This window comes from Cyprinus carpio, chromosome B11 (genome assembly GCF_018340385.1).
Source record: "Cyprinus carpio isolate SPL01 chromosome B11, ASM1834038v1, whole genome shotgun sequence".
Classification (NCBI taxonomy): domain Eukaryota; kingdom Metazoa; phylum Chordata; class Actinopteri; order Cypriniformes; family Cyprinidae; genus Cyprinus; species Cyprinus carpio.
The window spans coordinates 19860242-19879045 of NC_056607.1; the positions used below are offsets into that span (position 1 = coordinate 19860242).

Here is an 18804-nt window from a genome sequence, read left to right on the forward strand (position 1 = left end):
CAAAATAGTTTTTCTATGGCATGGTTGCAAAAAAAAATTAACGGATTACCAAAAGCTTTTTTGGGTGAACCAATATGGTACTTCTCTGGCATCGTTGGGAAGACCCCTTTTGGAACCTTTATTTTCAAGAGTGTAGAACAATTAATAGTAACACATGCAGTATTTGTGCAAATTTAAGGTTTTTTTCTCGAATTTGGCAAGCATTCGACAGCCTATGTTAAATCTTTTGTCTGAAGCGACTGTGAAGAGTAGACAGGTGTCCAAGTGTAAACACCGGCTTCAGCTGGCAGAGATCGAGGGAGGGCTGGAGGGGAGGGAGAGGACACACGTCTGCCTACCTATCACACCTTTAGAACGACAAAGCGCCCATCGATCCACACCGTCCTCACACTCCACTGCCGATGGAGAGGTGGGAAGTGAAATTTTGACTGCTATAACGACAGGGGGTGGGAGCCAATTGCTTCCCAGAACTGTGTTCTTCTCCGGAACAAACGCACCAGTCCATTTAGACAGTTTAACTTAGTCTGGCACTTTCTACGCTCAGAACACTCTGTGCTTGACTTCCACTGCCTTTAAGAGAATGCCTTACCACAGAGAAACAAAAGGCCATAATCCTAAGGGATCCAAAAAAATGGCGGCCAGTTTGCACACAAACAGACGGAGAAAGGTCAAGGCTCTCGCACTTGAAAGGTCAAGGCTCTCGCAGAGCTAACCACTGAAGAACAGAAGAACACTTCAGCCATGATGAAAGCTGCATTTTTAATGGATCAAACCAAGTGTATCCTGAAAGGGGAATCAGAGAGAGAGACATGGCAACCCAAAACATTGTGACTAACAATAACTATCTGCTATAAAAAAAGCCTGTAGGAGGAACAACGTCATGAGCAGAACATTGCTAATGGATCTTCTCAGGACTGTGGTTTTTGAGAGTCTGATACATGTAGTGCACTTTCAATAGTCCTAAAATGTGAAGCACATTTGTTTCTTGCTGTACAACATGTAACTGTGGCCATTTAAGAGACAGTTCCCTTTAAGATTAAAGTTCTGCCATCATTTACTCATGCTCTTGATGTTCCAAACCCATTCTTCAAAACACCAAGTAAGATATTTTTAATGAAATAAATAAGAGATTCAAGAAAAACAAACCTCATTGGATCTTACTTGATGCACAAGAACCAATGAGGATCGTTCTTGCGTGTCAAGCATGTTTAAGCTTTCTTAACCATATCTGATGTGCTCCATGTACAGTATGTGTGTTGATCAATGTTTATGTGTCAGAAGACTTGGATTTAACCACTTTATTCATTGTGGTTACTTTAGCAAAGTTTTTGTAAACTTATCGAGTGCATCATTAGTTCAGTCAGGACACGGAGGCATAGTGCTGTGACCAGCTGATGCGGTCAGCTGTCAAATCGCTCCAATCACTACCATTCTCCTATTAGACACGGGACATATATACGTGGCACTACTGCTCGGTAAGTATGCTCAAACGGCTCGCAACCCTCCCTCCCTCCCCATTATAAGCATGAGAATATTACCGTGCACCTTCTGGTTGTCGTCTTCATCGTTTCAGATCACTAAGGCTTTCAAGTCCCGGTTGGCATGGACCTCACTGCTGAGAGACACTCATACTCATAACCAAGCTACAGGATAGACGTCCCACTGCCACATCTACACGATTACCACTGTTCGCTTTTATAGACATTATTAAGTGTCTTAATTGTCATGTATTTCCAAGCTGATGGTTCCGGGGGGTTAATGTTTAAGCTCTTGTATGTTCAATGGGAGCAAGAACCCCCATAAGGAACCATACCGCCAAAGATAAATTGTGTTCAATAACCTCTACTAACTTGCCAAAGTGGTCCTGTCTGAACTAACTTTATTCTATCTTTTGACTTTTGGTTACCTGAACTTTCAAATGGAAAGACAAAAAGTTCTCAGGCTTCATTAAAAATATCTTTATTCATGTTTCAAAGACAATTAAACATTGGTTTTGAATGCAACATGAGTGAGTAACCATTTTGAAAAGGTTCCCACAAATAACAATTGGGTTAAATCTCTCTATTTTTCAACAAAATGTGTCCAATAATAGAAGAGAATTATGAGGTAAAGCAAGCAATAACTAGCCGGTTACTTTTACAATGACTTCATAATCTTTTCAGATCTTCTACTCTAAGTTCTGTTTACCTGGACTTTCAATGGAGAGACAGAAAGCTCTCAGGTTTCATTAAAAATATGTGTTTTGAAGATAAACTAAAGTCTTATCATATGGTTTTGGATCGAAATGAAGGTGAGTAATTAATGATTGAATTTTAATTTTTGTGTGATCATTAAACTGCTTGTTACTTTTTTTCATTCTTAGACTTCAAAGTCATGACTGTAGAAAATGTCATTTGAAATGATCGCACAGCTGTTTTTAACAAATTAATTGAACCAATGTGCATTGAATGATCGCAAGTTTACATCTACTGTATACAACGCTGGAAAGATGAACGTACTGTACGTTCACTGAATTGTGGCGATGCATCAAGACATAATGAAAGGTGAACAGGCTGTAGTGGGCCTAATGCCTTCCTCATCAAATGCATGGCAAATCCCGAACCTGACAGCACAGATATGTGAAACACACAGCATTGCGTATTCTTCAAAGGGCAACCATTGTCGTTTCCCTCCAGCTTGCTGCAAACAGTGTTGTCAGCTATGCCTAAATGATTACAGCAAAATAATCGTTTTCTTGCAGTAGAAAAAAAAACAAAAAAAAAACAAGCAAGAGACAATCAAACAAAGGCATTCGTATGCACAATAAAGCAGAGTAAAGACACAACGGGTGCCATGCTCCACTCAGGATGTATGCAGGGAGACAAATCACATTGCCTTAATCACATTTAATGGCCCACGATCAGTGAATTAATATTCCATGCGCACCAGTGTGGTTGAGAGTTCAGCAGTATTTGGAAGCATCTGAGACACATCATTGTGGAATAAGATGGTCTGAACTGCTGGAATGTGCAATCCAAACTCATTAACTACTGTAACTACCTAATTAAAAGTGTTTATTTTTTTATTTTTTTTTTGGGGGGGGGGGGTGAAAAGGTGAATAGTATTCATACTTAAGTTTTTGACATAGTACTAGGAAAAACTATTTTACATGTATATTGTTCTCCTAATTAATTTATTTAGGTGAACTTTTTTTCAGTGCACCTTTAGAAGTAAAAAAAGAAAAACTGACCAAAAACACAACGGTGTGACCAGATAATGTTGTCACTTTATCTTCCATATACAATCTTGCTTCATCTCTTTTTAAAAAAGAGAGAGAGAGTTCTCACTATGGTGGTGGCTTCTGTCCAAACAACTAGGCTTACAATAGTAATTATGATATTCTCTAAAAAGAAGCTATTCAGTCTCAGATGATTATAAACCTCAGTGGGAAATCACAGCGTTATAATAGCAGACCTTTAATATACATCTGTAGATACATAATGTATACCTTAAGAAAAAATCTAACAGGTAATTTACACGTAGATCACGACTCAACAGACAGTAAACCAACACACCTCCAAGTTGGTTGTGGTGAAATGTAGAAATATTATTAAGACAGCCACTCAGAATTCACACACACATCCTTTTCCCCTTCACACTTTCAAACAGTGATGTACGCTCTGCCTGCTGAGTATGAAGCCATCCTCATATCACATAATGAAGAGCATCAATGAAGGCAGAACAAAGCCCTGGTAATTAATCACCATGTAACTGACAAAGGTTTAATGTCAACTCAGTAACTGGAAAGACTTTCCAAACAATCACAGAGTAAAGTTTAGGGTGACACCATGAAGCATCTTGACAGCAACTAAGCTTCAAACAACTTTAAAAACATTTGCCATCTTTACCCTGCAGCAGTGGCACATCTGTATATATATACACATACCATTTAGAAGGGGTATTCTTCTACATAAAAATATGTACAAGTGTTAAATTTGCCTATAATATATAAGCTTTGTTATGATATCAACATTTACACAGAATCAAAGCAGCCTCGGAGTCATATTTTAGTTAGACTTATACTGCGTCTTTTTATGGAATTTGGAGCAAAGGGATAAGAAAAAAATATTTGAGGATGGCGGAGTACATAAAACGTGTTCGTGTGAAGACACAAATGGGCCTTGGAGGCTGCTGTCTTCATTTATCAGAAGCCATGAAGCAACATTAGCAGGAAGTGTCAAATCCTCCATTATTTATGGACTGGCTCCCTCCCCTGTACACATTTGGTACCTGGTCTTCAGGCAGACAGGAGAAGCTAGCCTCCACAACACGGTTAGTTTTTTGACAAAATTACTATGTATGATAATACGGATTACATGTAGTCGTTATTTTAAGCGTTATTTTACCATATAGGCTTATGAACTGGTAAACGACGAGCGTTTACCTCAAGATGTTTTTAGCTAAACCGAACCAACCAAAATGCCCCGACACCTGACAAGTTTAACGTGAAGTGCTGGTCGAGTGAAAACCGACTAAATTATCCGGTTTTGGCGCTGGGGTGTCATGAAATCATCTCGGTATTTAACACATAAGGAATAGTTCGCCTAAACGAAACGAATATCGTATCATTTTAAGCACATACACAACCTCACGTCGTTCCAAACTCGTACGACTTTCTTTCTTGGTACAGAAAAGGCGATTCTCTGAATCACAGCCCTCAGTCGCCATTCACTTTTATTGCATGCAGAAAAGACGCAATGAAAGTGAATGGCGACTCAGATCGTCATCCTGAGTGACATTTTATTTCGCGTTTCACAGAAAAAAGTAAGTCATACATATTAGGTACATCATGAGGGAGGGTAGCTAAATGATTATAAATATATATTCCTTTTTAGGTGAATTATTAATCTTTTAAAATGCATAAATGTTTCAAAAAGCGCTTATCTCAAACTTAAGCCAAAAAAAAAAAAAAGCAGCAAACATCTAAGCGTCGAAAGAGGAGATTATTATTTTTTTTGTCGTTTATAGCCTACGGACGCAATCGCGTCGATCATGAATGACAAGTTTGCTTGATCATCACGCCGGCATTTCTATCACTACGCCATATAAGATCTGCACAAGTTGCCCACCGAAAGCACCATCCACATTAATGCAAAATGCCATTCCATCACTCTGTATGATATGCATCGAAAGGAAAAAAGCAATCCCAGTATAACGTCAAGCGATGCGCGCACACACATGCGTTTCCATACAAAACCGCGACGTCAAAGCTGTCTAGAGTCAGAGGTTCCTTCAAGACCTCATTATCAGTCAATTAATATGATCTCGACTAATTTGTCGGATTAATTATAATTAAGGAGGGTAAAATAAGAATCACCTCAATCAAAACAGAATCATTCTCATACAAGTTTATGGGTGAGCATACACTTTGAATACATCTGTCTCTTGATGATGGATCTTTAAGGGTTGCAGATTGTATTAAAGGCTTATTTAAGTTACAGCACATCACATCCCAGTTTATTTCTTTCTGACGTTCTCGGTTTATAGCCTAACTAGACGCTGAAAGCTCGTTTTCTGGACACTTTCACATTTAGAGCAATTTCATTTAAGTCATGGAGTCTAGTCAAATGCACAAGTTTACTGTGCTAATGTCGTATTTTCCGCTCTTCTTTCGTGTTAGAATATACAGTTTCAATTATATAATGAACAAAACACACATATAAAATGATCCACATAATTACCATGAAGCTCTGTTTCCAATACTCTCCAGAGTGCGTCTCCCACTAATGATGGCAGGAGGAGGGAAAAATACAATCCAAACGAAGGAAAAGCTCAAGCAAGAAATATTTGTGACAGCGACATGATTTGGTCCAACTATTTCGCAGAGTAAAACAGCATATGATTTCCCTAATGCAGTTTTAAGACTGGTGTTAATCCACAATCCGTCGTCTCATCAGAAAAAAATCACATCCCGGTGCAGTTCTTTAGGTGTCGCAATGAAGCTAAAAGACTAGCGAGGGGATTTTTTTTACCCTCGTTCCTAACGAATGTGGGTTCGCTGGTTGATAAAATGCCGATATCTCCACTTGCCGTCAGTACGGAGGAGCTGAATGTGAGAGCGCCTCAAAAGTGGAGCAAAGACGCCCCTCGCGGCTGGTAAAGGAGCTGCAACGCTCTTGCAAGGGATATTTTTAAAGGGACATTGAAAATCTTTCCCAAGTGCATCTGTTGAAACCCATGATGGCAGTTGGGTCTCATAGGTAACTTGTGATTTTGATCTATTCTAATATTTCTGTGAAGAATGCTGACCATGAGATGCTCAGGTGAAATATCTATCAAGAGATGACGCTGTCAGATAACTATAACAGGGGGGGAAAAAGTGTCTTGTAACATTTTTTTTTTTCACTACCAATCTCAAACTTTAATGTAACATTCCCATATTAATCTGCTTCAATTTAAAGTGAATAATAAATGTAATTCCTCTACGTAAACTGTTTAAATTAGTGTCATGTACATTAATGAAACGTGAATTTTGACTTATTTTTAAAAAATGTTCAGATGTTACAGAAACTTAAGAATCTGCTGATTCAGATGACACCATTCTGTCATTTAGCATCCGTTTGCATGGTCACAGATCCAATTATTAGACAGGCACCCAATTATACTTTCTCTTTGAAATTTATTTTGCATTTTACACAATGACCACACGACTCGGATTTCACCCCTGTAGCTCATTTCTAATTGGTTAAACTGATAGTTTTACAACTTAACCGTTACAACACTCCACGGTCTCTCCTACTCACAGAAATGGGATTTACTAATGGGTCTCTTGGGAATATGTCAGTGTTTCAGCAGACAGGTCTATGTCTATATCGTAATAGACAACTGACACTCCCTTGCAGTGTAATGAAACCCTATAAGCAAGCACTTACTTTAAAGTCCCCTTGAGAGCCTACTCTAAAAGACTCCTTTTGATCTATCCCCATCTCTCATAAGGCAAACAATCTGGAAAAATAAATAAAATAACAATTTGAATAATTTTACAATAAAAAATGCATCACCATATCATAATTTAATTTTCAGAGACCAGATTTCCTCTATTCATCAGCTTTGCTTAACATAACTTTCAAATTTAGTTCTGTCTTACGGCGGGAAACCAAACAAATACTTTTCTTAACACATGAAAATTTAAAGTTCACACTCATATCCAATGAAAAATGTTTATAGAGTTCCACATTTAATATTCTCTTTCCTGGTTTGTGCAGCAAAACTTTACATTTAATCACTCTAGACCTCGTAGAAAACACACTTGAAACATTTTGTGATGCAATCTGACTACAGTGCAGCTGCTGTATTAAGAAATATTAGCGTCTGTGCACTTGTGCTGTGGGATGTGTCTCCAGTAGGAAGACCCCAACTGTTATCCAAATCGTGCGATTGCAGCGTCACAGCTGGGCAGGTTCCACACATGCCACAGCATGCTCTGAATCACTTGATGAGAGGCAATGTACTGCACTAATGTCCTCAATATCCCTTTGAGGGAGTTAAATATAAAATTGATGCCGCCGTCATGAACAATTCAGTCCGCCAGTTGAAAAGAGCCTCCCTAGGACCCCAAAGCATTCCAGTGGCTGTGAGCATTTTTAATAGGAAATCTTTTATTTAGTGCCTGATTAGAAATCCTACAAAATAATTTTCATTTTTTCAGCTTTATTCAGCAAAGAGGCATTAAATTGATCAGAAGTGGCAGATATTTTTTACATTGCTACAATATTATATATATATATATATATATATTATACTTTTTTTTTTTTAATTAAATGTGGTACCTTCTATTCATTAAAGAATCCTGATCTAAAAAATCTAAAAAAAAAAATTTTTAAGCACTGGCTGCTGAAAAAAATGAATGAATGATTAAATAAATATTTTATTTATACTCTATATACAATGTTACTTTATTTTTGACTAAATAAATGCAGCCTTAGGGAATAAGAGACTTCTTATGCTCTAAACTATTTTTATATGGCTATTATGACCATTAATAAAGTTTAAATTAGTGCTGTAAAAGATTGATCGCGATTAATCACGCATAAAGTATATATATTTTTAAAAATGTACAAGTATTTACATATATATATTTCTATAATTTATATTATACATAAATATTTTATTATATAAACAACACTTTTTTTCTTAAATATATACATGCATGTGTGTGATTTATATATACATAATAAATATAAACCGTATACTCATATATGTTAGGTAAACACAAACTTTTATTTTGGATGTGGTTAGTCATAATTAATCATTTAACAGCACTACAAAAGTATATAACCAAAGGCATGACTGAGAACATTTTAAATTTTTTGTAAGGTTTTGTTAGCTAAAGGCTCAATGTATAAGCTTAGCATGCCGCTAACCCATACCATATGCAAATGTCGATACGTTTTTGATTAGGCATTACGAATAGCTACTCCCTGGGGTCCTAGGGAAACTTAACAGGCATGGCAAATCATTCAATTAACGGAGACACACCGTATCCAGCACATCAGGAATTGGTTCCGGCACCTACTTTAGGGGATCCGCCACCTTCTGAAAGAAATGTATTCTTCGAAAAATAACTTGCAATATCACCGGAAAAAGTATAATCTGTCACATCTTATCACATAACGACTGAAATTCTCTCTCAACATTTCCTTCTTTAAATTTTAAATTCACAAAGGCCAGAATTGTCCTTGCTAATCTTGCTCCATGTCATTCCGGCTCATATCCTTTCATAAATATGTGTTAATTGACATGCTCGATTTTGCACTGGACGAGCCTTTGAATGTTTTTAATGCACTTTTCACATTAATACACTGCAGTCATTAAAAGTGGATCACTGGCTTGACCTTTGCAGTGATTCATTCCACCCACTGCAACTAAAAGCTACATTTCAACAGAAGCATGATGAAAGCTTAGCATTCAGCAAACCACCTCAGCTTCTAATATCTGCTAAGAGCTCCAAACAATGTCAATCACAGCGCTCATGCTCCTCAGCTGGAGGATTCAAACCTACAGACAAAAAGGCCCAATCCACAAATCTCACTTTAAAGCACGGTGGCCGTAATGACACGTACTACTGTATTAACCACCACAATTATTGTAGATGATAGCTTAGCGCTAACAGTCAGGCATGTCTTTCAAAGAGACATCTCTGCTGGGTTCCTGTACAGTAGTGAGTGTATTAAATAGGCTTATGAGATCTCTCTGCCATTCTTGACACTCTCCCATATGTTGTCTTTGCTGTCACTCAAAGGCAGCCACCGGCAGCAAGGAAATAGTTCATTTTCCAGGTGTGATGTAGGACAAACGTGCAACCAGATGTTTGGGGAGACGCAGAGAGGCTTCAGATGAAAGGCTACAGCATGCGCAGGCATCGCCCCGAGTGTAGTGTGGCATGCCAGGCAGACGCTGGTGTAATAACTGATGTGCCTCCGGCGGGCTTTGAGAAGCAGCCCTGCTCCCAGCACCCAGGGGTCACTGCAGAGGCTGCCTCTCTCACTTTCGCTCGTCTACATCTTCTTCCTCCCTCTGTGAGCACACTTCCTTACAACAGGAGGGAGTAAAGGGGGGGAGGTTATAAATAACCATCACCACAAATTAATGGGCGCTGTGTAACCATACCTACTGCTGAGCAAAGGCTAACTGCGGTAGCTTACAGGTGGTACTGTGGATCTGCTGTAAACAAGTTTTTTATAGAATTTTACCATTTCATTTTTACTTGTTTTTTTTTTTCTGTTTCATTACTTTTTAGTCTACCATTGGCATATTTTTATATTATATTATAAAAATTATATATTTAACTTCATTTCATTTCTAGTGTTGCGTTTTAAGGTTAAACTTAACGGATAATATCCAAGCAGAAAATTATCAGTACCAGTTTTTTTTTTAAAAGAAGTGTCTTATGCTCACCAAGGCTGCATTTATTTGATCAAAAATCCAGTAATATTGTGAAATATTATTACAATATAAAATAAATGTTTTCTATTTTAATACATTGCAAAATATAATTTATTCCTTTGATGCAAAGCTAAATTTTGTTCTAGTCTTCAATGTCACATAATCCATTAGAAATAATTCTGCTGCTGATTTGCTGCTCAAGTGACATTTCTAATTATGAATGTTGAAAACAATTGTGCTGCTTAATATTATTTGTGGAAGCCATGATACATTCTATCTAGATTCTTTAATGAACAGAACAACAGTTCAAAACAACAGCATTTATTGGAAACATATTTTCTATACATTTTGAAAACAATTTTGAAAAAGAGATTTATATATATATATATATATATATATATATATATATATATATATATATATATATAAATCTAAAGTAGAAATAATTTAATCAATTCATAGTGTACTTGCTGAATAAAAGTTAATTTATATCAACAACAACAACAAAATATTACTGAGCCCAAATTTTTAAACGATTGTGATTGTGTGTGTGTGTGTACATATAACATAAAGAAACTCAGAAGTAGAAAAGAAATGATAAAGAAAGAACACTGGGTTTGAGCCTGGTGCTATCTAATGGGTACAGTGGATGGCAGGCCTGGGGCAAAGGCACGGTGGGTACACAGCCTGGGTGATTAGTGAAAGGGGCAAGTTGTAATCCACCGCTGCATTAATCAAAATGATAATGCTTCCATTTGTGATTACTGCTTGCTTCCAGCACTGCATAAAGCCTGTCCCGTGTGTTTCCAGGGTTGTTTGAGGATGAAGGTGGGTGGGGGATGGTAGTCACCTCATATAACTAAATATCCTTCCAAATCCACTTGGTGCGTTAACTGCAAAAGGCTGAGAGCCATTTTAAAAAATGGTAGCTGAATGTGCAGCGATCGAGTCATATTGTACTTGCCGACTGAAAAGCAGTGGACTCGTATTGCTGAATGAAAGAAATCTCCTCCATTCGAACCTGCCTGTTGTCGTGTCTTTTGTTCTGTTGTCCTTACCTGCCTTTAGCTGAGTTTGCTTTTGCTGTGTGATAAATCACCTTAAAAACTGTTGCCTCTCCGTAAAGCGCTGCGCATTCAGCCATGTCAGATTTAAATAAGAAAATGATAAGACAGAAAGTGGATCTGCCACATTTAACACGGGAAAACACAGCACTGGCATCTTATTAAAATGTATGAAACCAATAAGAGACAGGCTGGCAGAGATAGGGTAGGCATAGGCAGCCAAAAGTTGGGAGAGTGTTGTTTATTTGCCCTGGAAGGTCAGATAGGAGACCAGAAGTGATCTGTATTTAAACTTGTGCGAAAGCTGAAGTGGCTCTCTGTATCAGGGCACGGTGACTGTGATTGTTAGATAAGGAGGTTGTAAAAGAAGTGCAAATGAATCCTGAGCTGAATTTAAGCTTTTCTGGAATGGTTTTCCTCTCAGTGCCTTTCACTGTAACTCTGAATGAAACCCGCAAGCATCTTTCTTGTTCAAAAGAATATGGTTAAGAGTCAGACATGTCCCAGCAAAGTGACTCATATCGATTTCTGCAAGAGTGAGACATCAGATTCGGATCTGATGCCAAGGGGAGTCAGCAGCCTATTGTTTTTGGATCTGGGGGCAATCATTTGATATCATCAAACTGTAATGAATCTGGGAGAGAAGAGAGTTGGTTCTGAAATTAAAAGGGTCCTTTGCGTCCATAAACGGGTTTTTAAAGCGCAGCTCTCAGCCTCCTTTGCAAAACACTGAAACTGAATCAACGGCAAACTCTATGATGATATTCACTAAACACGCCTTATTTAACGACTATATACAGTATGTCAAAAAATGGTACACTACACAAAGTCAAAAATAACTGATAAAAAAGTGTGTGCTATTGTTTCAAAAATGGTTGACAAAATTAAACCATTTCACAAAAGGTATAGTAAAACCTATCATTCTTCAACAGCATGATCATACCATTCACCATTATAATAAATTATAATGAAGTAGCCTCTAACAGCAGTGCTGATCAGAAAGTCAAATGCAATTGTAGGAGAATAAGACTCGCTCACTACCAAGTTATTTTGGAAAAGCATGGATCTTTCAGCACACAGAGAGACTTTTTTAATTATACAAGACTGGTGGAGAGACTCAGGCGGTAAGGCATATATTGAGCTCCTACTAAATCTTGTTTATGCTGTCACAAAGGGGTCAACTGGCTCCTAGCAGGCTCCTGGCACAAGCAATACAGCACAGTTGGGCTGCATCTATCTGGACCTGTCCGTGGTGCTGAAATAGCAATCCTCACCAAGGTTGGGAAATATTGAGTATGTATGATATATTCACAATTGATATATATATATATATATATATATATACACACTGTATATGCATACACACACACACACACACACACACACATATATATAAATACCTTCGTGTGTGTGTGTGTGTGTGTGTGTGTGTGTGTGTGTGTAATTGATTGCAAATATGAAATAATATAAAAATTATTATTATTTATTTATTACATATATTTAATCAAAGTATTTAAAAAGTAATTGGTCTAAAATGTATATAACATTTATATATACATATAAAATTGTTAAACCAAGATCATTTGTTTTCATTATTATTATTGTTGTTGTTGTTGTTGTTGATACTTCTATATTATATAAAAGTTACAAAACTGAATAATTATAATTTTTTTATAATTGTTATTATTATCATTATTGTTGTTGTTGCTGTTGTTATATAAAACATACAATATTATTTATAAAAAAAAAAATTATATAGTAGATTAGTAGTAGTAGTAAATACATTAAAAATTAAAGTTTTTTATAAAAGTAACTGCTCTTATCATATGTAATACTATTAAATATCAAATTATGATATAAAGCATTACTTACATTATGTAATGTTATATTTATTTATTTGTTTAACATTTTCACTAATTAACTACTTGTACTACTACTACTTATTTTTCTTGTTGTTACTATAAAAAAAACCTAATTATTTAAAAAATAATTGCCCTGAAACTTTTTAAAAAAACATTTTTTAATAGATAAAAACTGTCATCATTAAAGCAGATGAGACAAATACATTGATGAATCAAATTACTGTAATAAAGTTGGTTTGACTGCAGTACACCAAACCTTCTGCAATCACCTCAAGCTGAGTAATTTGATTCATGAATGTATTACTCTCGTCTGGAGTGTCATCCAACCTCTCCATATTCACTGCTCAACTCAGCCTATACGTGCACCTGGAATCTGGCACCTGTGGTGTTTTGTCATATTTTCAGAGCTAAATTACCCTGACCCAGCTGAAAGAGTAATGAGTAATAAGAGAGCTTGTTTCACTGGCACCTCTAGATTTCCCTGACCCTGCTGAAGCAGCTGATCAATGAGCGTTTGCCATGCATATCCGCTGCGCGCGGCCCCGCCGATATCAACAACCCAATATGTCAGCGCAGTGAAAGTAAGCAGGCAGTGGGAGGAGTTCAGCTCATTTTCACATTTGATGAATAAATTTCCGGACAAAATGCGACAGGAAGCGCAGCGGAGCCTGTGTTTTCCTCATCCAACGCAAGGTCAAGCAGATCCGTCTGGTTCCCGAATTCTCTGCAGGCTTTCAAAAAAAAAAACATAACGACTTTGTAATCGCATTCCGTCCTTGCGGGCCAGAGGTAAACCATCTCTGGTTGGTGCGACCGCATCATTTGTATTCCGACCCACCCGGGACACTAGCCTGATCAGGTTGGGTTACCAAGCCAAAGCGATCTATCATCTTTGATGTAAAAAAAGATCTCTTGCTCATTTCCTGACAGCGCAGGGCAGGAAAAACTGCTCGGTCCCAAAACTTTGTGCGTTTTCCCTCCACCTGCCAGAGTTGTGCGCTGGAGATGGAGAGAAAAGCCTTGGAGAAGAGGCTGAATTTATCAAGCGCACAGTGCTCCGAGCTCCCCTCGGGTAGCATAATGAGTTTAAACTCGGTGAAAAATCAACAGCATGCGGATAGTATAACCTGAGCGCTCGACATCTCAAATGGATTTTGCCTTCAGAAAGATGCCTTTTAGCCAAAGATCTTTTGCTCTGTGTTGTGAAATGTGATAAATATCTAACAAGCTCCATTCTTGTAATGGATCCTGGAGCCGGGAAAAACAAGTGAATCGTACTTTTCTATTAGATTCCTCGACTTTTTACTGGCATAACCGGTCTGACTTAATGGATCGGTGAGCAGGTGCTACGTCGCGTAAGAGCTCTAATCTTTCTCCATTTGATCACTTTCAGGTAAATTCATGTCTTTAATGGATGTATACCTCATAAAACGTGCCCATAATGGGGAGGAGATACCGAGTTTTGGTTTCCATTATCCTGCCCATCTCTCTGGAGCCCTAAAAGATCTAATTACATCTTTTTTACAGACTTTTCACATCCACTCCATAAGCTATTACGCCTCGACCACCAGCCAGCTGAATTCTGCTTGAAGGCGAACGAGCTTGGGAGGGTTTTCTCATCAAAACCTATTTTACCTTCTTAAATGTTCAGCACTGTGACCCCTCCGGGTGGAACAGACGTTTGATCTTAATGATGGCGGTGGGTTTTGTGAGCTGACAGCAACAGGTAGCCTGGCATATAATGAGCCCATTAAGTCTCAAGAGGCTGAGAATTTGGCGGCAAAAGGAGAGCCGGCTGACATATTGGACGAGATGTAGAAAGACATGAGGAAGAGACACGGAGAGCCGGAGGAAGAACTAAAGCTGAAGAAAATTGTCACTGTTATGAAGAGCTTTGGCTTCGCTGTTGCCATAGATACTCCATGGCCTTTCCACTCAGAGAGTGCTGCTGAATCAACGCATTACTCTGGCACTCCGAGGCAGGTGAACATAGCCCAAAAAAATCAATGGGGAAGAGGTGAGTGGGCAGCTATGCAGAGCAGTGGAGGAATACTTTATGGGAGAGAGAAGTACATGGAAGGCAGATAAGACACTTCCTGTAAGTGCACCAGAAAGCTGTGATGTATGGAGCGGGTGAGCAGGTGTAGTTATATAGGTGCCATCTAATTCATCATTCCATCCCAGCATGCATTCTAGGGAAGAAAGAGAGCGAGAGATGAGGTTTCGACTAGACCTGTGTGCCGTGGCACATAAAGGTACATTGCAACGTTCTGTATAAATGCTCAGAAGAACTCAAAGCTGCAGAGAATGGCAACAAAATGGCTATTGATGCCACTCTCTTTGCTTTCCCTTTCTCATTCACACATTCACTCGCACACACACAAATACACACACATCATGTGCATGAAGCCAAATACTATATTTGGAAAAGGCACGAAAAATGGCAAAATTAATAATGAATTTTATCCGAAAAGGTTATCAAAAACCTCTAAGATAAATTTGAATAAACACCACAACGAACAACACCATGCAATGGTGAGTCTCTGAAGAGACAAAAGTGTTCATTTTATGAATACAAGTTCAAAACAAATAGCAGTGTTGCATATTTATGTACATAAAATGTACAAAAATCCAATAAATGCATACATATTTTCAACTTAATAATAGTAACAACAATAATAACAATAAACATTACTATTTCTTTTATTATTTAAATAAAGGATGTAATAAAATAAATAATTTATGCATAGTAAAAGGATACCAAATCTATATTGTATTATTATTATTAGTAGTAGTAGTAGTAGTATGTATGTATTCTTTATTTATTCTTGTAAAGTATAACGGGAAAATAAATAAATATAGAATTTTCACAGTTTGACACTTCTTTAAGAATAATAGAAAAGATAACATTTACATTGTATAATAATAATAATAATAATACGTATTATTATCATTATTATTATTGTGTTCTTTATTCTTGGAAACTATAAATTACATAATCTACATATTATTGTTAAAGTCCCCCGTAGTCAAAAAATGTATCCCTTAAAACTCATCTTTGATCATCAAAATTACATATGTAAATGTTTTTTCTTATGAAAATCATTTCCTCATGCCTTAAAATAGCTTGAATGTAACTCTACACCCTTGCCTCATTTACTATATGCAGATCTATGAATACGCAAATTAGCCCTGCCTCCACTCAGTCACACCAGCCAGGGGCTCCTGATCCAAGTATAATGATTGATAACACTATATTTTTTCCAAGCGGCAACTTGTGACTAAAACTGAAATTCATCGACTGGCAGCTTGAGGCTGGCTGCAAAAAGGAGTCGGTCCCATAGACTCTCCATGTTAAAATGCCCAACTTTACAGCATAAAAAAAAAATATGTTTACAGCCTTGTACAAAAAGTGGTTTTGGTCTATATAGCTAATTTTCTCCTTCATGACAACTGTGGGGGGGCCGTGAATTTTTTGATAACTCATCCATTTTAATTATATTAAGCTTTAAAGGTCTACATAATTAAGGGCACGGCCACTTGAGTGACAGGTGGATTGCCGCTGCTGTCACCACCGTCGAGCTAGGTGGGTGTGGTTTCAGCAACCAGCTCCCGCCTCTTTGCCCATTTTCGATTATCTGGGAGTGACGCGCTGCCAAGATGGCGACGACCGGCTCCGCAAACTTTGAGCTTCAAAAACGCTCTTCAGAATCCATGACGTCATGGACATTTTGTCCATGTTTTTATAGTCTATGGAGAGGTGGGTCTGACTCCGGGCTACTTTTACACTGTTGCCGTGGGTTATTATTCAAGTTAGTGGGTTTAAATTTATGTTAAACCACGGCTTCATGGGTTTTTTGCTCTATTTTATTTTTGGTTTTGTGCTGCTAATCCTATTGGTATATTTTGCATGCAATCTCTATGCTATAATCTCTATGCGTGCCGCGGTTGTATAAATGGAGAGAGGGATATACTAATGATAGGAATCGTCTCGGTTACGTATGCAGCCCTCGTTCCCTGAAGGAGGGAACGGAGACGTCCATTGGTGACCGACGAATTGAGATCCCAATTCATCAGTCACCGTTGTGATGTCGAGAGTGACCGACTGAAAGGGAACGTCTCGGTTACGTATGTAACCCTCGTTCCCTGAGGGAGGGAATGGAGACGTCACATCGGTGATGACAAATTGGGATCTCAATTCGTCGGTCACCGACGTGACGTTGAGAGTGACCGACTGAAAGGGAACTATCTCTTGACGTGATTGGTTATTGAATTTTGTGACATAGCAAACCGAGGGCTGTTTCAAACCACATTTCTGGGACTGCCATTGGAAACTACAGTTTTAAGGAGAAAATACTCAGCAATTGTGTTGATTAATGGATTGGCACATGGTCTGTCTAAAAGAAAATTAAAAACATCACCTAGACAAATAAACAGTATAAAAAAAAAACTTGATTTTCACTACAGGGGGACTTAATGACTAATATGTTTTGACACGCTTCTAAGCCCTGCCAAGTGCCAACATTCAGTTAATAACATTCAGTTAACAGGTAATTTTGTTATCATAATAGGCCAAAACCAAACCGCTAACAAAAGTAAGTAATTGACCATTGCAGTCAGTCCGTATGCCTGACATGACCATGACTGATTAACATACTGAATGGACAGTGAACAATCCCAACTATACATCTGTGGGTTTTTCCACAGACACTCCTGCCAACTTCCTCTTTGTCGTGAAGTCCCACTTTAGTGAGTGTTCACTCACCTGCACAATTACAGCTGTTTCAACTGAGCTCCAGATACAGAAAGGTCTGGCATGTGTGAATTTGGTCAGTCCAGTAGAGTCTTTAGGAGATCAGTCGATTCAAAACCAAGTGTATCATCTACCCATCATCATGCCATTTAAAAAGTGTGTGAGTTATCAAAATGACAAAGCTGCTTTTTCCAACAACAAAACTAAACAGCAGTCACTGGCAATAAAGTTAATATCAAGCTTATCACTCAAAATAGTTTTATATTTTCCAGTGGTTTATATAAGTGCTGTCAAACGATTAATTGTGATTTATTGATTTTTTTTATATAATTTTGGGTTTTTTATATAAGTGCTGTCAAACGATGTGAAAAGCTGAAATGTTGATCTTACACACACATAGCTACATGTATACAGTATATTTAAGAAAAATGTTGTTTATATATTAAATATATTTATATAAATATAAGCTGTTCTATATTTACACATTATAGAAGTGCTGTACAAATACATTTAAAATGCATTGAAAAACAGTAGGCCCGAAAAAATGTGTTTATACAGGAAAACAGGCTATATAAAATGGGTGTCTCATATTAAAAAAAAGTTGAAATGTAAAATCTGAATGTAATGAATTATGAAGTATTATTTGTATCATGCGTATCATAAATTGAGTGATGTTATGTTTACGCATATGCTCATATTCCTAATGTTAGTTATTATGATCCTCGCACTGTCTACTATGACAATTACATTTATCACGATAAATGACAGTATTTACTGCTGTGACAACAACTTCAGAAACAAAACTCACAGTAAATGCATTAACAATTATAATGGTGACATGAATACTGCAAAGTAATCACATCCAACATATTTCTTTATGCCATCTTGGCATTATTGCTATGCAACAGTTTAGACTATTTTTTTAGACTATTTTTGGTAGGAGAGGGTAGTAAAGAAAAATAGAGGAAAATATGAATTGATTTATTAATTTTTTAATTACATTGAAATTAATTGATTTTGAGAAGTTTAGGATTAAATGCTACATTCTGGACCAGAGCTGAGGTAACAATTGGAGCTAAATTGCAATCACCCTAAACTCTAAAACCACAAAGCAAGTGAGAGAACAGACAAAGCGCTGGGGAATTCGAAGCCTCTTGCTCATGCCGCTAAAATTAACAGTGAAATATTCAAATGCTTTTGC

The 18804-nt window shown here is 37.4% G+C and overlaps 1 protein-coding gene across 9 annotated transcripts in view; it reads right to left on the reverse strand.

Moving 5' to 3' along the window:
* Positions 1–18804, reverse strand: part of nlgn1 (neuroligin 1) — a 271832-nt gene that overhangs the window by 193950 nt on the left and 59078 nt on the right. For 2 of the 9 annotated variants that reach the window (XM_042734440.1, XM_042734436.1), the window contains exon 1: positions 5721–6195. The exons of 5 other annotated variants lie outside the window; for them this stretch is intronic. The gene's annotated coding sequence lies outside the window, so the exon portion shown is untranslated. Of the gene's footprint in view, positions 1–5720; positions 6196–18804 lie in introns of those variants that run through there. 2 more of the 9 variants (XM_042734443.1, XM_042734444.1) reach the window with 2 other exon arrangements.